Source organism: Zalophus californianus, chromosome 8 (assembly GCF_009762305.2).
Source record: "Zalophus californianus isolate mZalCal1 chromosome 8, mZalCal1.pri.v2, whole genome shotgun sequence".
NCBI classification, from domain to species: Eukaryota; Metazoa; Chordata; class Mammalia; order Carnivora; family Otariidae; genus Zalophus; species Zalophus californianus.
The window spans coordinates 45,277,225-45,299,439 of NC_045602.1; the positions used below are offsets into that span (position 1 = coordinate 45,277,225).

General features: G+C 37.6%; 1 protein-coding gene across 2 annotated transcripts in view; it reads right to left on the minus strand.

Moving 5' to 3' along the window:
- CTNNA2 (catenin alpha 2) overlaps positions 1–18,561 on the minus strand; it is a 1,086,060-nt gene extending 1,067,499 nt beyond the window's left edge. The window contains exon 1 of one of the 2 annotated variants that reach the window (XM_027622203.2): positions 18,239–18,561. The gene's annotated coding sequence lies outside the window, so the exon portion shown is untranslated. The remainder of the gene's footprint in view (positions 1–18,238) is intronic. The other variant, XM_027622208.1, reaches the window with a different exon arrangement.
- Positions 18,562–22,215: the final 3,654 nt, after the last annotated feature.

A 22,215-nucleotide genomic window follows, 5' to 3' on the forward strand; every position in this document is an offset into this window, starting at 1 on the left:
AATTACATAACTGGATTTTAGAAATCCATCTGTTAATACAAAGCAAGGTATAACTGATGCATCATCTTCTTTGCTCTCCTAAGTTTTGTCTAATTTGGGCTTTGCAAAAAGTTAGAAATAATAGAAATTATGAAGACAAAGCAAAAATTTTATGAAGTGGTAAAAGGCTGAAACTCACTGCTTCCTACCTACTTCAGGACACTGATTTCACCAATGAACTCCCCACCCAGGATGTTATCCAATACTCAGGTTGCTCTGTTTAAAACAATTCAAACTAAACTAAACCATCCTCTTTACTGAAAAACAATTTCTGCTAGTTGTATGGACACTATTAGTAAAATACTTTTTTTTTTCTTGCTGGAGACATGAGGCACACTGTTAACAACAGATAAGGCTTTTTCTGCTTTTATTGAAAGCATATTTTGTACAAACCACTAAACTCACAAGAGTTACTCTTCAGCATAGCAAGCTCCATTTTTAAAATGCTACCTACACCAATAATTGAGAAGGGCAGTAAGATGAAGAATGTGCTAGAATTCTTTTGGCTTAAATATCAGAAATCAGCATGAAGAGACACCAAATCTTACCTCCCAGCACAGCCAGCCTTCTACGCAGATCATGCATTGGTCATGGGGTCACAGTCTGACCACTGATGTGGCCACTTCCCACTGTCTCTTCTCATCACCAGCAGAGCTCGCACGGCCCCTGAGAGCAGACTGCATGACAGTACAGTCCTAGGGCAACGGCCACAGAACAGCCTCCTGGCTTCAGCCTTCACCATCTACTCATGCCATCTCTTACCTCCATCCAAAGACCTCATGGATGGAAACAACCAACAGGTGCAAGATTTGATCTTACAATCTACCTTTCTTTGACTCTGTATGTTCTGGGTTAAAATCTGAACCAAGGGTTTGAACATTTCTTTCTCTGCCATGCTTTTTTTTTTTTTTCCACTTTGCTTATTTTCTTGACTTCAGTGGTAAATACCTCATATAATTCCTCATTTTCTTTCCCATCAAATGTTTTTCATTCTTTGTCTCTTAAGCATTGGTATTTTTGAGGATGCAGACCCCATACTTCTTATACTCCTTTATGTAACCTCTGGGATACTTATTCTACTTCCATGGTTTTAATTGTCACATCTTTGCCCTCAAATGTCGAATTTGAATTTAAAAAACCTCAGAACATATTTGTAAATGTCTAATGAAGACTTGCATCTGGAATTCCTGTAAGCTCTTCTAATTTAACACCACCAAAACCAAACATAAGCTTACTCCCAAACTATGTTTCACACTAGGAGGGCAAGGGATAAAAATCAGTTACCTTTGGCTTTGCCTTTGTCCTCAGTCTCTCACAACCAGATGGTCCCTAAGTCCTCTAGCTCTTAAATAATCAGCATTGTTTTCTCCATCCTTCCTAAGTCTTCATGCATCATCCCTTCCCTCCTCTAAGCTCTCTGGCAACTGTATCATTTATTGGTCTCTAAATTTACAGTGACATTCCTACCTTCCTGCTTTCTTTATGAGAAACTTCTACATGTTCAATTTCTCATTCAAATGAGAATCTTCTTGACCTTATTCTAGTTTTTTACTTAAATACTCCTTCATTATCTAGAACTTTGTGTATAACTCTACTCCCTGTCATACTCCTTAATTGTTTATCATCTGTGTTTCCTACTAATATCATTAGATGTCCTAAGGGTAGAAACCATGTCTCACCCATCCTGGTATTCTAAATAGGGTATCTTACCTAAGAAAGGCAATTTAAAAAAATGTCTTTTCAGCTATTTTGTGGCTAGATGTAGGCACAATAGGTTAAATATCATTTTCAAAGTAAAATATTCATTTTTGTGGTTGCATGAACACAGTACAATTCTACTATACAATATGTATTAGCTTTCAGTTTATTGCCTCTGAAAAATGTGTGATTTAAAATTATGACAAGGAGTAATATCTACTTTCCAAATGGAAGAAGGAATAAAACCACAAATAATTATTTTATTTCCTTGCCTTACAGTTTTTGAGATACAATTTTCATGCCATAATATTCACCCTTTTAAAGTGTACAAATCAGTGATTATTTAGCAAGTACACAACCAGTATGTGTAACCATCACCACTATCTAATTCCAGAACTTTCATCACCCCAAAACAAAAACTCAAATCCATTAGCATTCATTCACCACCCCTCCCTTCCCTCAAACCCTGCTAACCACTATTCTATTTTCCACCTATGGAGATTTGCTTATTCTGGACATTTCATACAAATGGAATTACACAATATGTGATATATTTTGATCTATGGTGCATTTTCTTCTTGAGTCATTTTTTACATGGGATGAGATAGGGATCAAATTCTTTCTTTTGTATGTAAACACTCAGTTGCCATTTATTGAAAAGACTACTTTTCACCAAATTGAACTCTCTTGTCACCTTTGTTGAAAAATAAGTTGGCCATAAATGTATGGGTTTATTTATAGATGCCCAATTCTTTTTTTTTTAAATATTTTATTTTATTTATTTGACAGAGAGAGACACAGCGAGAGAGGGAACACAAGCTGGGGGAGTGGGAGAGGGAGAAGCAGGCCTCCCGTTGAGCAGGGAGCCCGATGCGGGGCTCAATCCCAGGACCCCGGGATCACGACCTGAGCTGAAGGCAGCCGCCCAACGACTGAGCCACCCAGGCACCCCTAGATGCCCAATTCTATCCCATGGATCTATATGTCTTTGCTCTTGCCAGTAACACACAGTCTTGATCATTGTAGTTTTGAAGTAGATTTTGAAATTGAAAAGTATAAATCCTCCAACTCTGTTCTTTTGTAAAACTGTGTTGAGTTATTCCTGCTTTCCATTTGATTTTTAGGATCATTTGCCATTTTGGCAAAAAAAAAGCAGCTGGGATTTCCGACAGTGATGGCATTGAATCTGTAGATTAATTTGGGGAATACCACCATTTTAACAAAAGTAAGTCTTCCCATCTGTGAACATGGATGTTTTTCCATTTATTTAGGTCTTCTTCAATTTCTTTCAATGATGTTTTGGAATTTTTAGTATACAAGTCTTTGATATTTTAATGTTACAAAATGTTTGCACTTTCTTGAATGAAAGGCAAAATAGTAACAGGGCAGGCTGTTTCATAATTATAATAAGAATGGAAATAAATCTGATCAAAGTTAACATTCTACCTGATAAAACTTTTTTTTTTTTTTTTAAGTAGGCTCCACTCTGGGCTTGAACTCACAACTGTGAGATAAAGACCTGAGCAGAGATCAAGAGTCAGATGCTCAACCGACTGAGGCACCAAGGCTCTCCTACCTGATAAAATCTTTTATGTCACATGTTTATAATTCTGATATGAAATATTTTAAATACTCAAAAAAGAGTATTCTTATACATTGTTTTAGTTAAGAACAATTCTGCAACTGTAAATTAAGATGAACAACAATAAAATGTAATACAGCTGGATGTAAGAAGTCAGTTATTCATAACAGCAACAGCAAACAAAATTCTTTCCAAAGGCAGCCAGGCATCAAGAAAATTTCATCAGATAAATAGAACTATCTCAAATTATTCAAGCCAGCTAGAACAAGAAAACAGCTGCATGCTGGTCACTGAAATCTTTATTCAAACTTATGAAATTAGTATTATTGTGACTCACTGTAGTTCTTTAGGAAAAGACAGAACTATTACAAAGTTAACCACATTTCTAAAACTTAGATTTATTGATTCAGGGTTAATAAAAATTCCTTACAATTCTATGAATCAGGGCCTGCCACTTGCGACTAATTTCACACCCATATTCAATCAATATTCTACAAAGAAAAATCCCTGTTTTCAATAGTAAATTTACATCACCTATTTAGAATATCTTAATGCAGATCATAGGATTTTAAGGTGATGGGTTCATTTATGATAAATCAATACTGATATGTATGCATAAAGCCTAGACCAGAAGAGTAATTATAATTCAAGGCAATTTGCCCATTTTCTCAATATGCAGAATCAATGAAAGGTTTTCTTTCAAAATAACCATTTCTCATAATAAAAGATGATGAAAACAAAACCAAAATTATGCTTCCCTGGAAGTTTGAAAAAGATCCAGTGCCAAAAATTAAATTCTGTTAAAGAATTAAAGACTTCTAAAGCTTCTTAGTGGTGCTGAACTGGCGGCTGTCTTAATATTTATATATTTCTAAAAGACAATGCTGAATATGAGGAAGAGATGGTATGCAGCATAACAGCTTCTGTATGAAAATGATGAGAACATAATATTTAAAGTATCAGCAAAGAACAGTCATTTAGATAAAATTTTAAAAGTTTACTACCATGAGCATTTTGATAAGCACATTATCACCATCATCAGAATGCTGCTCACTCAACTTAGTACAAGATCTAAAAAAAGACATAGTTCATGACTTTGAAGAGTCACATACAAACAACATCACCATGAAATATTCATAAAGGCCTAGAAAAGTGCCAAGTAAATATTTGGAAGTGAGCATATGAAATCCATGTATACACTGTGCTTACTCCAAAGAAAAAGGTTCACAATTACACTAATAAACAATAATATGTAAATATTATATATAAATATAACAATGTATTTGGGTTACTATGGAAGAGACAAGTATTGAGAATAGTTTTTAAAGCAAAAAGGTGCATTCAGATCACACTATACTGTATTTCATATATGAAGAATGACTCATTCATACTAAATCTAAGTTAACAAGAAAAAATATCTAAAATTAGGGGCACCTGGGTGACTCAGTCAGTTGAGCATCAGACTTGATTTCAGCTCAGGTCATGATCTCAGGGTCATGGGATCAAGCCACACATCTAGCCACCCATCAGGCTCTGTGCTCGGCAGGGAGTCGGCTTGTGATTCTCTCTCCCTCTGCCCCTCCCCCCTGCTGCACTCTCTCTCTCTCTCTCTCAAAAAATAAATAAAATCTTTAAAAAAATATCTAAAATTAAAAGAAAACTAAAAAAAGTATTATATGCTACTATGTTTGTGTGTGTGTGTGTGTGTGTGTGTGTGTGTGTGTGTGTGTGTATAAAACCATAAACTTATCTTTATGTACAAAGAGGTTAACAAATTGGTAAGAAAAACACAAGAAGAACAAAGTTTCTCAACGAATAAAGTATTTCAACAAAGTGACGGGATATAAGATCAAACACAAAAATGAAAAGGAATAGTTTCTCTGTCAGTAATAACCTTTCAGAAAATGTGAAAGAAAAACAATCCTTTTCCCAACAGTATTAGAAACTACAAAGAAGATGATAATAAATGTAATTTAAGAAAGACTTTCTTCTATGAAGAAAACTATTTATAATATTGAAGGACACGAAAAAGACCTTAATAAATGAGACATGCCAAGGGAAAGACAATGAATGAGAAAGTTGTTACTTTCCCCTCAAATGTTCTTAAATTAAATACAATGCCAGTTAAAATCCCAAGGGTGTTATTTATGAAATTAGATAACCTGGTTATCCTACTCTTCTGGAGAAAAGGTCCAACAATAAAGGAATTTGGAAAAAGAAAAATCATCACTTACTGGATATCACAACATACCATAAGCTATAGTAGCTATAACAGTATAACAACAACAAAATCTTTATATCCAGAGAACATAAATAAGTCCTATAAATTCAAATAAGATAAATAAAACCACTAGAAACACATGGGTAAAGATATGAACACAGTTATCACAGCTGAAGCAAAACGTTAGGCCATTAGGCCAAAAAACAAATGAAAAAGTAATCAACCTCCCCAAAAATCAGAGAAACAAATTCATTGAACAAAGATCTCATTCTTACCTATTCATTGGTAAAATTTTCCAAGTTTAAAGTTGTAATGTATTGGCAAAAGTTTAAGGAAATATGTACCTTCCCAACTGCCTATGGAAAGTAAGGTAGTACTACCCTTTCAAAGAGCAATTAGGCATCAACTATTAAAATCTAAAACCTCATGGCTCAAAATTACAATTACCAGTCTACCTTTAAGAAAAATACACTAGTACATGTGGACAAGAAACCTGTATAAGGATGATTGTTTGAAATAGCAAAATAACAGGAATAAACTAAATGTCCATGAAAACACAAGGATTAAATAAACCATGGTTAAACCATGTTATAGAATAACAGGCAGCAGTTTAAAATATATATATATAAGGTATATATACTATATATAAATATACATGTATTATATATAAATACACAATAGATATAAATATATAATATATAACATATATATGTATATACTACACATATTATATATATATTATATGTATATACTACACATGTTATATATATATATTATATGTATATATATGTTTTACATGTATATACTCAAGTTACCCACTATGCTCTATGTGAAAATGAGGCACAGAACACCATGTTACCATTTCAGTAAATATAAAAATATATATCTTGCTACATAGACATTAACTACCTATATCTTGAAGGCACTCTCCTGGGGCCCCAAAGTCCATCTCCCATGACACAACCCATATTTGAAGGCAGAGAAGCAAAAACTAGAAACTTAAATTCCAATCAAAGTAATGTTATATAGGAATTAACGCGGAGGAAGAGTTTTTATTATCCCAGGAAATGTTTACATATGTTTAGTTAAAAAAACAGAACACAAAAATACATATACATATGATCTCAGTTATGCCTTAAAGAGACCTCTACATGATAAACTCAGATATACTTGTGGTGGGGCTGAAACCTAGAAATTCAGTAAATGTTCACTGGACTGTTGGACTGCAGTATTTTTTATTTTCAAGTTTCTTTTTCTGTTTATTTTCTAGATGTTTCACAATGGGCATGTACTACTGCAAGTGTAAAAGACAAAACATGTTTTTGAAACAATGTATCTTGTTATTACATTCTTGAGATACCTCTATGCAGATAATGCTAAAATGTTTCTCTACTCCCAGCCTCTCCCCTTCACTCCAGTCCCACTTCTCAGCTGCTTACTGAGCAGTTATTAGCAACCCAGCTTCAGTTCTCCTGGATGTGACTTCACTTCTCCCACTGCTGTGCTCATTGATCCCATCTTCCTGCTGGCTCAGCCCTGTCCCAGTTCCCAGACCTAGACAGGACTGAATTAAAAAGTACTCAACAAGGTCATCCCCTCCTCCATCTCTCTCCCATCCATTACTAGAACTACATTTCTGATTCTGAGCCCACCTGGACTTCTGGCCCATGCCACCGTGGAGTCAGTACCACACTGTACTACACATTCTATCATATTCTTTCTGGTATTAACCTGTTCAGGTACTTTCCACCCCTGCCAGATTGTCAACTCGTAAGGTCAAGTACCCTATCCTACTTATATAGAGCCAGGGCTATGTCCTCCCAAACAGTAAGTATTTGATGAATGGCTGCTACGATTGTTTAACCAGACTTCTATAGGATTTGTTTAAAGGTAGAGGGAGTTCAGGGACTCAATTCAAGCAGCTCGCATTTATTAAGAAACTTTGTGGGCCCAGGACTGTAATGGGAATATTAGAACAAAATGAATGTATGGCTTCTATTCTCGATATAGTTAGAATCTAAAGTGGTTGACAACACCTAAAAAAAAAAAAGAAAGAATAATTACTGTTTTAGTTTCTGCCTTAACAAGCAAAACATGAAAATCTTCTTGCCTGAGGTCCTGATTTCACAGATGGGCAAACTGCAATCAAGTCTGCCTGCCTGGATTCCAGACTACTGCCACCACTGACTTTCGCCTCCTGTCCCAACTCCATGGGCCCCAATGTGCCTGGCGCTGCTCGTCACTATTTGTATGCTTGCCCACTTTGGATTATTCCCCTGGATCTAGATTCTTTCTTCCTCTAATTCATGCTGTACATTAGAATCGAAATTTCTTCCCCCCTTTTTTCCTAGAGTACCCTTTGCCACTTGTTTTTGCACACATCCTCACAATAACAAACTATGACTATAATCCTAGATTTCCTCTTCAATCTCTTTTCCATAAGACTGAGAATATCATGGCAGGCCTCTAAATCAAATTATAACTCACTTATCCAACATTCATTTCCCCTTACTTTTCCTTAACAGAACTGCCATTCAGCTCATCTGTCCCTTTCATTTCCTACACACAAGCATGTACTTCAGGGAAAGCTGACCTCATCCCCAGCCAGGAGATCCTGATTAGCCTAAACTCTCGTGCAGGGTATTCCCTTTCCCCTTGCAGTTGAATGGATTGGGGATGGCCATGTGATCCAGCACTGGCCAGTGAGATAAGAGATTAGGGAGGGGCGCCTGGGCGGCTCAGATGGTTAAGCGTCTGCCTTTGGCTCAGGTCATGATCCCAGAGTCCTGGGATCAAGTCCCACATCGGGGTCCCTGCTCCTTGGGAGCCTACTTCTCCCTCTGCCTCTCTCTCTCTCTCTGTCTCTCATGAATAAATAGATAGATAGATAGATAGATAGATAGATAGATAGATAGATAGATAAGGGAGGACTTTTGGCAAAGGTTTCCTCATTTTTCTGGAGGAAACACTGCTGTGGCATGATGGTGGGCTTAGAATTGTGGCAACCATCATTCACGCCACTGGTGGACAGTGAGGTCTAGACACAGAGGGGCAGAGGCAAGGGAAGAGAGGGAAAATCAAGCCTCGGTATGACACCTGGCCCTTCCCATCTTTTGGATTTCTTATTACTTTTGCAAATCTTTTTGAATGTATTCCCTTTCCTCTGCTGTCAGGTTGCTTAGAACAAATAGCATAATTTCAAAAAATATATATACCAGCAGTTTCATTCTCTAGTTTAAAGAGTAACTTTAAAATGGGAATTTGGTGGGTATTTGGGTTGTTTTTAGTCTGAAGCTATTATGAACAAAGCTGCTATTAATTTTCATGTAAAAGTCTTTCTGCATATGTTTTCATTTCACCTGGGAGTGGAATTCCAGGGTTGTATGGTAAGAGTATTTTTAACATTAAGAGAAACTGCCAAACTGTTTCCCAAAGTGTTGCATTCCCACCAGCAATGTATGAGAGCTTCAGCTGCTTCACACCCTCTCCAAAACTTGATATTGTCAGTCTTTTTAAATTTAGCCATTCTAGTGTTTGTACGGTGGTATCATATTGTGCTTCTTAAGTTTCATTATTTGGGCAAATAATGGAGTGAAACACCTTTTCATGTCCTCATTGGCCATTGTATATTTTCTTCAGTAAAATGTATCTTCAAATATTTTGTCCATCTTTTAGTTGGATTGTTTTCTTATGGAGATTCAAGAGTCCTATATACAGTTAGGACAATTAGTCCTTTGTCCAATATATAGAGATAGAAATAGAGATACAGAGATCTAGCAAATCTTGTGTTCTTAAGAAAAGTTTTTTTATTATTATTATGAAAAAGTCTAGCTTATCTTTATTTGTTTTAAAACTAGTCCTTTTTGAGTCCTACCTAAGACATCATTGCCTAACCCCAAAAACACAAAGATTTTCTCCGATATTTTCTTCTTGAAGTTTATATACTCAAAGCCATAGACAAATATCAAAAATATTATGCTCAATGAAAGGAGACAAAAATGAGTACATATTCTATGATTCAATCTATATCCATTTCTGGAACAGGAAAAACTAATCAACAGGGAAATAAAGCAGATCAAGCAGAAGGGAACTTTTTAGGGCAATGGAAATAGTCTAGATCTTGACTGCAGTAGTGGTTACATAGGTATATTTGTCAACACACAACAGTATTTATAATGGATGCATTTTGGGACAGAATGGACTCCAGGAATAAACCCAGCCTTATATGGTCAATTAATCTTCCACAAAGGAAGCAAAAATATACAAAGGGGAAAAGACAGTCTTTTCAATAAATGGATAGCCACATGCAAAAGAAAGAAACTCAATGATTTTTGTATACCATATACAAATATAAACTCAAGGGGTGCCTGGGTGGCTCAGTCATTGGGCGTCTGCCTTCTGCTCAGGTCATGATCCCAGCACCCTGGGATCGGGCCCCACATCGGGCTCCCTGCTCGGCGGAGGCCTGCTTCTCCCTCTTCCTCTGCTGCTCCCGCTGCTTGTGCTATCTCTCTCTCTCTCAAATGAATAAATAAAATATTAAAAATAAACAAATAAACAAACTAGAAGGGGGCCCCAGAAATTATTAAAAAAAATATATAAACTCAAAATGGATTAAAGACTTAAATGTAAGACCAGAAACCATAAAACTCCTAGAAGTAAACATAGGCAGTAAGCTCTTAGACATTGGCCTGAGCATTATTTTTGGATCTGTCTCCTTAAACGAGGGCAACAAAAACAAAAATAAACAAATGGGACTTCATCAAACTAAGAATCTTTTGCAAAGAACAGAAAACCATCAAAAAAATGAAAAGACAACCTACTCAAAGGTATTTACAAATGATATAATAAGGTGTTAATATCCAAAATATATAAGAAACACACAATTCAGTATCAAACAAATAAACAATCCAATTGAAAAATGGGCAGAGGACCTGAATAGACATTTCTTCTCCAAAGAAGACATACAGATGGCCAAGAGACACATGAAAAGATGTGTCTTTTCACTAAGATGGCAAATCATAAGGGAAATGCAAACCCAAACCACAGTGAGATATTATTTCACACCTGTCAAAATGTTGTCAAAAAGACAAGCAATAACAAGTGCTGGCAAGAATGTGACGAAAAGGCAACTCTTAGGCACTGTTGTTGGGAATGTAAAATGGCATAGCTGCTATGGAAACAATATAGAGGTTCCTCAAAAAATTAAAAGTAGAACTACCAGGTGATCCAGCTGGGTATTTATCCAAAGAAAGTGAAAACACCAATTTGAAAAGAAATATGCACCCCTATGTTCACTGGAACATTATTTACAATAGTCAAGATACAGACGCAACTTCAGTGTCCATCAAGAGATGAATGGACACACACGAACACATGCACTGGACTATTACTCAGTCATAAGAAAAGAATGAAGTTTTGCCACTTGTGACAATGTGGATGGACCTACAGGGAATTATACCAGGTGAAATAAATCAGACAAAGACAAATACCATACAGTTCCACTTATATGTGGAATATAAAAAACAAAACAAATAAACAACAACAAAAAAAACAGAAACAGACTCATAAATAGGGAGAACAATCTAGTGGTTGCCAGAGGTGAGGGGATGGGCAAAATAGGGAAACGGGATTAAAAGGTACAAACCTCCAGTTATAAAACAATTAAAACAGAGGGATAAATGTACAAAATAGGGAATATATGTAATAACTTTGCTTGGTGACAGAGAGTAGCTAGATTTGACATGGTTATCACTTTGTAACGTATATAATGTTGAATCACTATACTGTGTACACCTGAAACTAATACAATATTATATGCCAGCTACACTTTAATAAAAGAAAAAAATGGATATACTCTATTATATAGAAAACATACCTCAACAAATTTGATTTTAAAAATTTTAATGGGAGTTTGTTAGAAATACTGGTGACCACACAGTCTTATGGGATAGGATTTAGGGGATAAGCAAGACTTTACTGTGCCTAAGGCACAAATACTAACCTTGGAGCACATATAATTTCTTAAATAAATATCACCTTATTCTAAATTCATTAATGCCATAGAGTCTTTCAAAGACAGTGGCATTACTCAAACAAGTCGGACTAGTCACTGAATGGAGGTAGCAACTGACAGTTGCTAGGTAGCAACTTCAGTCCAGGAAGGAATTTTAAAAAGGAGAGAGGGGCTCCTGGGTGTTGCGGTTGGTTAAGTGTCTGACTCTTGGTTTTAGCACAGGTCAGGCTCAGGTCGTGATCTGAGGGTCGTGAGATGGAGCCTTCTGTAGGGCTCTGTGCTCAACGTGAAATCTGCTTGAGATACTCTGCCCATCCCGCTCATGCTCCCTCTCTCTCTCTCTCTCTCTCTCTCAAATAAATAAATAAATCTTTAAAAAAATAAAAAGGAGAGAGAGGGAAGGATGGAAAGGTAAGAAAGGGAAATGTGCCATAGTTCTCCCTTGGCCCAGAGACTCTGTGAAGCTAAATTTGCAATTTTCTCAGGAAAGGGAAAGCATATGCCACTGAAGATGAAGGTTTTTCTCATATAGCAGCAGTTTATGTTTCAAAAGAAAAAAACAAATGGGACACAGTGAGAAATAAATCATTATGCTTTGAAATTTTAAGGGAAATTCACAAGTAGTATTATAGAATTTTATAGCTAGAAAACACTCTCTGTATCATATAGTCCAAGCCACTTAAAATACAGACTAAATAAGCAAACCTTGGAGAATGTGAGGCTTGTTTAGTCATATAACTAGTTAGTTAGTTGAAAACCTCAAGGAAGAACTGAGGTGCCCTGATTCCTGATTTGGTGCTTTTTTTTATAAAATTACAATCTCTAGCCCAGTGCTCTACACAGAGCAGATATTTAGAAAAACGAAAAACAAAAAACCTGTTGAATAAATTCACGCTAGGTAATAGGATAAAAAAAGACAAAGAAAGGATAAGTGAATACTGAGATAAATTTAGATGCAAACATTATCCCCAACAAGTTCTGTATATACTTTTTTATGCTATTTCTGCATATTATGGGAGGGGGGAGCGTATTTTATGGAATTACTCTGGCCGGTATCAATGTCTAAAGAAAGAAAATGAAGACAAGTGGTAAACTCTCAAGAACTATGGAATCCCCTTTCCCAGAAATAACTGAAGACTATTAGCTCTTTCCAAGATAGTTAAGAAGCATTTCTACCTTTTTACTGAAAGATGTATTAATGATATTTAACAGCTTTCAGGACTTTGAATTTAAGATAAACTTGTGAAAGTGGATTCATACCAAATCTTTGTCTAATCACAATTAAAATCAGATGAGAATATCAGATCCTTTACTCATTTATGGAATCACTGTGGTTTCTGGTTATGTTGTGGGAGAACTGACATATCTCTATCAGGAGTTCATGACTTTGGCTGTGAAACATCAAGGTACTATAAAAAAAGATCTTGGATTTACTGCAGATATGTAATGAACAACATAAGTCCAATTTAGACAACATCAACATACCAGACATGTCCTTTTAATTTTCAGTTATGATTCTAGAGTCCTTATAATCTTATAAAATTATTTATTTTACCTCATCCCTGGTGGCATGTCCATTATTTTAAGGTAGGAATGTTGAAGCAAGCTGGGTTATTACTTGATTTGGATCTTGATCCCAATCAGGCAGCTCCCACAGGTGCTATATTACTTGGTTCCCCCCCAAAAGGCAAATAAACAAAATAGCAAGATACTGAAAGAGAGCAAAATAATGCAAAACCAACATCTGATTTTACATACATACTTTTTAATCTATGATCTAGTTTTGAAGAATGTTAACTGAAATATATGTGTGTGTGTGTGTGTGTGTGTGTATACTTCTAAACAAGTAAAATGTGGATTTAATTAGCATGACAGAAAAAAATATAGAAAACCCCTTTCAGCTCAATAGATGAAACAAAATAAACTCATTTTATCTCATCTTTATTCCACTTCTCCATTTGGTCACCACCTTAACTTACAGGGGAAGACAATTACTTATTTCACTCCTGTTAATGCACACTGTCTTCACGACTGAAAAATAATAGTCTAAGAGTTGTACATGCAGATACAACCTTGAAATAAAAAGGAACAAAAGCCCTATAAAATTAAGCTTTATAAAATCAGACTATCACTTTGTGTTTTTTAATAACGTGTCACAGGTAGTAATCTCAAATCTCAAAGAGTTGTAGAATGCATATTTGTGGTTGAGTCAGAATTCATCTCCAAGGTAAAAATTCACTTATGAGGAAAATAGAAATGTAAAGTCTGTCAAAAATCACTGGTGCTTTAATACGGAACTGACTAGAAGTCATACATTTGAAAATGTTTTATTTAGGTCTGCTGAATCTTTAAAACATCAAAATATTGAGAATAAACCTCAAAATAGAAAATAAAAATGCTACAGTCTCTGGTCTGTTAGACTGCTAGCTTTTGGAAATACATTTATGTTTATAACTACATATCACAATATTCATGAGAACATTTTCTGTATTATTAAAACTATGAAAATATAAATATAAGGAGCATTTTACTATTTTTGGATAAAGCAATCAAATTGTGTCAATCTACTAAAAATGGATTAAACATGAGCACTATAAATACTAACACTTTTAATTTGCAGGTAAAATTGTCTGAAAATCTTTTTTTTCTGACAAAATAACACAATTCATATCACTTATTGCTTCATGGATATATATTTCAAAATAGTTAATGACCACCAACCGAAAATAAAAGTGCACCAACAGACGTAGCCAAGAAGCCACTGGCACCCCATCCATGCAGTGCAGATATTTAACTTGCTCAGTGCACATTCCCAAACAGACCCTCTGCTGTCACAGCTTTGTCTCCCAGGAAAACACTTGAAATAGCATAATCCATACAGAACCATTAATAATCTTGAACACCAAAAAAAGGGAGGGGGTTGCTGTTATTAGGAAAAGTCAACAATGTAATAAAAATAAAGTTTCTGGAGATACAATTACCCTAAAATTACCAGCTTCATGTGTGTCAAAATAAAATAATCCTGGAAATTATTCTCCAAGATACAGTACTGGAATATTCTCGGGTTAAGGCAAAACAAGAGAGAGTTGTGATAATCACAATACTGAGCCTTTGTTGTTTAGAAAGGTCAAGTTTACCCTCTGCCTTGAAATTTAAAGAAAAGAGATTTAAAAAAAAACAAAAACAGTCTGCATCCTCGCTGTGACCTGGAACCTTGGATTCTGTGCCTTGGGATCTGGCTTTTGGTGGGAACTAATACAAACCCCCTGGGTGGCTGAACATTCTATAATAAAATAGATCCTACACTACAAGTTGTCTCATCTCAAGGGATAGTATAACTATACTGACTATTTATGTTTAATACCTTTTAATACCCTCACCAACTATTCCAGTAAAGTCTTTCCAAACACACCTTGCTGCTGCTTCTCTTTCTGCTTTTGTTCCAGCTGTGGTACACACACTGCATGAAACCTTTCTCAGAGTATCTGTCCAAGCTCCTGAGCTACTCCTGAATATAATCTTTCCCCAGCCACATAAACATCTGTCCTGTTTGGAATTCCTCTAACACTTACTTGCTCCTCACTTCTTTCTAGTACATAATCATATGTTGTCTTGGATTGTTTTAAAATCATTTCTCCAGATTACAATAATGTTTACCCAATACACGCATTGTTTGTACCAAGTACTGTGCTTAACACATTTAACTCTTAAAGCAATCCCATGAATCAGAGTCTACTAAATTCCCCATTTTGTTGATGAAGAAAAAGAATTAAATAGTAAGCAAGGGTACAACACTCTCTACTACTTAAGTGAAGCATGCATTTAAATCTAAAACTCTCTTCAAAGATCTTGTTTGACATTGTGAAATATGACCTCATGCAAATGCCTGTTCTCCTAAACCAGACTATAAGCTAAGGTCAAAGAGAGTGGTGTCTTTTACTTCCTTCCAGTACCTCATACCATAGGACTGGAGAGCTCTGAGTGAGGGAGGCACAGAGAATGTACCCAGAATATTTCCTACAGCATCCACTAAATGTTCTGTTGGGCCTTTATCTGTACCCTACATTCTTAAAGGTCCAGTCAACTAAAGGCAGAAGCTTCCAGAAATGAAATTCCTCAAAAGTCGGTCTTTATCTGCAAACTGATTATGGTCAGAGTAGCTGGCTGCTTTTTGAAGATACTAGTTCCTCTTCTATTTTATATTTTATTAATTGTACTCATCTTTCTCAAAATCTTACTGTAAACAGATGTCATTTTACCTTCTATTTTTGAATAAACTTGCAAATTTTTTTTTCACTAAGTGGACAAACGTTTACAAAGGAGACAAATAAAAGGTACCTTTTTTTCCATAGTAAGCACATTATTAAAACTGAGCTATACACCCATATCACTCTGTGTAGCAAAACTGCAATAAAGAAAGAGCAGGGCTGACGGAGGGGCTGCCTCCTCTGCAACACTCTCAACTATGAAGCCCAACCAAGAAAGAGCAGTAGAGATGTTGGAAGGGGAAAAGTCATTTGAGAGTAAATTAGAATAAAACTAATGTATTTTATTCATATACAATTACTACCAGAGTCTTTCACTAGCTTCGTGGCATTCCAGGAAAACGAACAGCAACAATACAAAAACACTCCCATCTACAATTGTGTTCACTTTTAAGTAATGTAACCACTCAAATACAGACAGGGTTGACTGCAATTCTGCATTAGGATGTTGGTAACACTGATAATTCAACCAAGCTTCTGCCACATGTCCTAAGAGTCAGCCAAGCCATTAATGGAATTGCATTCCTACCAAGGGGAGTTTAGGCAGGGGGTAGGTCCATCATTCCTAATAACACCTACTTCTCCAAAACTGATTCAGATGATTAACAGTGTCAGCTCTTCATCAAATCAGCACTCAATCACTTTGCAAGGTAATTCTCTTCATCTCAACTCCTACTTTACATTCCCATAAAATGCCAAAATGCATATTGCACTACTGACATATAATAATTTAAACGAAAAGAAAGAAATCAATAATTTGCTCCACAGCACAGCATCTTACTGTCAGCTTCACTGAATCCACCATTAATTTCAGTTCCTCCCCACATACTCATTAAACATAAAATACAGCTATTCTATGGATGTTAAGGTTTTTGGGTTTTGTTGTCTTTTTTTAAAAAGAGAATACAGATATGGCAAAACACAAGCTTCCAAATACTCCATTTCTGATTTATACTTTTATTGTTTGTTGGAGCTTTCTAAAATGATGAATATACTAAACATTCTGAGGCATGGTTGTCCCACCATGTATAAATAAACTTTTCAGCAGCAATGCTTGCAAAAAGGAAGACTGAAAAATTACTGTTAAAATATATAATGGAAGGCGTTAGAATGCAAGCTAAAGAAAGCAAAGTGAAATATATCATTTAGTGAAACTGAAATTTTAAATTGTCAATAATGGTCCCAGAGCTAATTCAACTTTTCCACTGGTGTAAACCACAAACACAATTACACAGTATGTTTCTCTTCAAAGATCTTTACAAGTCCTGTAAGGTGGATGAGAAGGGCTAAGAATATCTGTTAAAGACTATAACGTGACTAATGTTATTAAAATAGGGTATTTATAAGCCTGTGAAGTATAACCTCATTACTCCAAAAACTATCTATCCATTGTCCTCCTTTAGAAGTTAACCCATTATGAACAAAAGTGCATCTCTGCCACCCTTCTGCTCCCGGTTTTCCCAGATCAATGCACCTTCCTGTTTGTATGCCGGCCAAAACATTCCATAAATAATGCTATGGGGCACACGCATTAAAGTTTAGAGAGTTTCTGCCTTTGAAGGAGATAGTGACAGGACTAAGGACACACGGGTTCAATTCCAAGACAAATATTAGGCGGGTGGTTTGAAAATATCAATCAAAAGAGGCCTAGGGGAAAAGAATACAAACGTCCACTGCCACCACCCTTCTTTTCCCCTCCCCTCTTCCTCTCTTGTTCTCTTCCTCTCTTTTCTTCTTTCCTTGTGGTTTCTCACAGGGACTGTCAAAGCAGGAAAGCTGCTAATTTAAAATTAGTGAGACACACGCTGGGAATATGTAATTCCCAGGAGGAAAAAAGAAACTGCTAAAAGGGGGTGTGGGGGGTTGTTGGCAACATGTTTAAGTGGCAGTCCTCCCCACCCCCACCCTAATACTGCACAAATCCACAGATTCTTCTTCGACCCTCTTCTCCTTCCAGGTCCCAGTACTCCATCCAACTTGACCCTTAATACAAATAATGTAAGGACCTGCAGGGCATCCGCTGTGCAAGAAGTGTATCTCTCAGTATATGTGCCCAATTTTCTGAAGCCCCTGAATCCGGACAGTTGTAGCAAGCGAGGGATCTCCCACCGGGAAAGAGGTGAAGGAAGGGGGGGGGGGGGAGAGGAAAGGATGCAGAGCGGCTCTCTAGGGCGAGTGGCTGAAAGGAAGAGAGGGAAGAAAGAAAGGGTGGGAAGGAAGTGGGGCTGGAAGAGAGGAAGAAAGGGATGAAAGAAAGGCTGGAAGAGAGAAAGGAGGGGAGAGGAGAGAGGGATGTTGGGAAGGATGAGGGCGGGAGGGTTGGGGAGCGAGAAGGGAGGGGAGGATGGAGAGGATGGGAGGGAGGTAGGGTGGGAGGGAGGCAGGCAAGGATGGAGGATGCTCTGCCCAAGACTCACCTCTGTGGGTCGGTGGGAGTTTCTCGCCTCCTCCTCTTTCTCGCCCGTTCCCAACAGCTGGAGGGGTAATCACAGAAGGGACTGGAGAGGCGGCGGCGGGGACGAGGGCAGCAGCTGCGGCAGCAGCCTCTGGCCGAGGTGCGGTGCCTCCTGCTCCGCCCGCCAGCCCGGGTCTCCGCCTTACTCAGGGCTGGAAGCGAAGCCGCTCCCCCCTCCCCCCGCCCGCCCCGCGTCCTGCCCAGGCGCGAGCGGCAGCAGCCCGGATCGCCGCTAGGGGAGGTGGCCAGTGCGCAAGCGCGGCCGCTCGCTCGCTCGCGCGCCCCCCGTGGTCCCCGTGGCTCCGCGGGGCTGTGGGAGGCCCGGGGTAGGGGGGGACGCGGGCGCGCGCGGCCTAGGGAGCGCCCAGCGAGAGGGGCAGGGGCGGAGCTGGGGAGGAGAGGCTAGCTCCGAGCCGCAGGTGGGGGGAGGGGATGGCGGCGAAGGGGCACCGCCGAAGGGCGCAGGTGCCGTGTCCATGACAACCGCGTTAGCCTCCGGGCGGGGGCCCGGAGCTGACTGGCCGGAAGCCGCGAGGACTGGTTTCTGAGACACCGTGCGGGAGAGGTCCTGGGGCGGTGGGTGGGAGGCGGGAAGGAACGGGGGTTGCCGAGTGGGAAGAAAGGGTGAGCCCGAGAGGGCAGAGACACGTGGCAGGAGGAGGGCTGGGCCTAAGTGCAGGATGGTGGAGACCGATACGGGAGGTAGGTTTGTTGGGACCTGGAGTACCAAAGGGAGGAGGATCAGGACTTTAAAATAGGACCTGGAAGAGGATGGAAGTGTTAAAATAAATGCAACATTTGCTCATTTCACGAGCCTTTGTTGAGTGCTGTGTATGTGGAAGGCATTCTAATTCTTCTATTGATGCAAAGATTATTACTAAGCCCCCAATTTGCACCAGCCACTCTACTTAAGCATTTCAAGATATCACAAAATGTTTACTATCCGGTGTTTGTCCTCGCGGAGGTTATACTTTAGTTGGGGACTTTACATAGAGATCGTAGGGAGTTTATGCTCTGCCCATCACCATCAACTGGGGCTGGAATGTAACTGTTACAGAAATGCTAGAAATGAAGAAGGTACAAGCTACTCAGTTACAGTTATCTTTGTTCTGCTACAATACCAAGTGACAATTTTTTTTTAATCAAGAGAGAATAAAAACAAAATCTATGGCAGTTTGGTAAGACACAAGTTATGCTGCATTCACAACATGCTACTTCTCTGGTCTGCTCGCCCACCAGCATCAATGTGTTTGTTCGAGCCAACACTTGTACGGCTTTATATCACTTGGTACACGCGTTTTTTACACTCCTTCTTTATTGACTATGTCAGCTATGTTACATCCCCTTCTTCCCGAGCTGGCATCTGCGATTGTTTGAAAATAATGTCAAAGCCAATTGTCTTATTCTCTCCAGGCAATGGCTTGAGAGCTCTATCTCTAACCATTCCTTTTTTCTCCAAATTCTTCTTGCCTTACATTTTCCTTGTCACCAGCACTTCACCACTTTAAAAAAATAATAAAAATAAAAATTCCTGAGAGAAAAGGTGCACCGGAATCAAGTGTACACTTAAGAAAAACCTCCTTAGCCGACAACGATGGTTCAGGACCACGGACAGTGACACCGCATGTTCCTCTCCCCAAGCCTTTTCCTTAAGCTCAGCTTAGACACAGGATGCGCTTCAAGAAGTAAATGCTGAACACCAAATGATCTGTGCCAAAAGATATGAACAGATTGGAAAAAGGAAAGAACACACCATGGACTGGAGTAGGTAGGAATGAAGTAGGCCCTTCAGCTAGACTTTGAAGAAAGAGTAGGTAACATTTAGGGAGACATCACTGGACCCTAAAATGGTAAGAGGAGGATAAGTCAGCAAGGGAAGTGTTCAAATAAAAATAGGGATACTTCATAGTACTACTGCACCATATCTTCCTGAAGGCAGAGTACACTTCTGATTTTAATTGGTCTAAGAATATGGAAAGGGTAAAGTAGTCCCAGTTAAATAAGGTAGAATACAGTCTCAAGGACTGACACTTTTTTGTTATTACTGTGATTTTTCATTCTCTCATCAGGCTGGAGGGGATAAATTTAAAAATACAGGCCAAAGAATTATCAGACAAGTTCATCTCTTTTACATTGAGAGGATTCATTTATAGGTTTGTGAGTTGTTTTAAATTAGGCTTATATTTATAATTCTGTTTCAATTGACAGCAGACAGAAAAAAAAAAACAACTAATGTAGATCCAGTGTTGTCTTGTCAAAATGAGATTTCCTTCATTTTTGTTTTGTAGTGACTTTCAAAACTATTAGGTATTATTGAGAAACCTTTAAAAGTCATTTGTAAAATATTTATAAGGTTTTATCCATGCAATTGCTTTACAGTTAACAAAAATTAATAGCCTAAAAGGCATCCCTTATTTCTCAGACCCTTGACCTCCCTCACTCTTCCTTCTAAATGCACCAAACTATTGTCTGTCAATCAGATAGTGATAAGAAATTGTCCAGGCAATGTCTTTAAGTTCCCAGCAGGCAAATGGCAGCTAAGATTTTTGTTCCCTGCCTCCAAAGAATTTACTAACTCTTTTATGTTTTGGATAAAAGGGGCCCTCCATCCCTACCTTCTCCAATGGAAACATGCAAATTGAGTATTATTTTTTAGCTATATTTATTTCTCTCTGATAACAGTCTAAACATACTTGTTTAAATAATAGCTATCGTTGGATACTGAATAGCTATCATTTTATTTGTCCCCATTCTAAGCCAAGGGGATAAATTTTTTACCTTTATTTCTTTTGTTTTGAGACTTCTTGTGAATCTGGCTGTTTCCAATTTTTTTGATTTAAGTGTTGTCCTTCATTTCAATGACATAAACAGATAAGCCCTCAGAAAAACAAGCAGTTTCTCCTCCCGCATTCATATTAAAGATTTATACCAACATTAATAACAAGAAGCATATTATCGTGTGCAAATGTAAAAATATTGTATATATTTAAAGTACAATTTAACCTGCAATAACATGACATCTAGATTTTTAGAATAGACTCCAAGACTGACAATTCTAAGTAAAATTATTCCTCATGCTTATACATTTAAATGTTAGGTCACTACATACTGGGACCCTCATTCAGTCTGTTAGCTCCTGAAATTTCTCTATCAAATCCTCCTGTGCAATTCATTTTTTAGTAGATAGCAGTTTTAGTTTCACAGCAAAATTTAGCAAAAAGTACAGAGTTTCTATATACCTCCTGCTGCCACACAAGCAAAACCTCCCCCACTATTGACAACCACAGTGTTACACTTGCTAAAACAATGAACCTACATTGACACATTGTTATCATTCAAAGTGTTAACACTTAGTGTAGTTTACACTAAGGTTCAGCTTGTACATTCTATAGGCCTATAAATAACATGTATCCACCACTGCAGTATCATTCAGAATAGTTTCACTGTCTTAAAAATCTATACCCTACCTATTCATCCTTCCTTGACCCTAACCCCTGACAATTATTTTACTGTATCTATAGTTTTGCCTTTTCTAGAATATCATACAGTTAGAATCATACGGTATGTAGCCTATTCAACTTTTTCAACCTTAGCTTCTTTCACCTAGTAGTATGCACTTAAGTTTCCTCAATGTCTTTTCACAGCTTCATAGCTCATTTCTTTTTAGTGTTAAATAATATTCCATTGTTTGGTTTTACCAGTTTGTTTATCTGTCTGCCCACTAAAGAACATCTTGATTGTGTCCAACTTTTGGCAATTATGAATAAAGAGAATATAGATATTTTACTTTTTAATAATCTAAATATTTCAGACCCTCTTACAATATTTGTTACATATGAGTCATACCCCAGGATTTTCTCTTCTATGATTCAGCATGTTCTCACAAACGTAGTAGATTTCATCTCTTGTCTAAAAAATATCAATGAAACTCTCACTGTT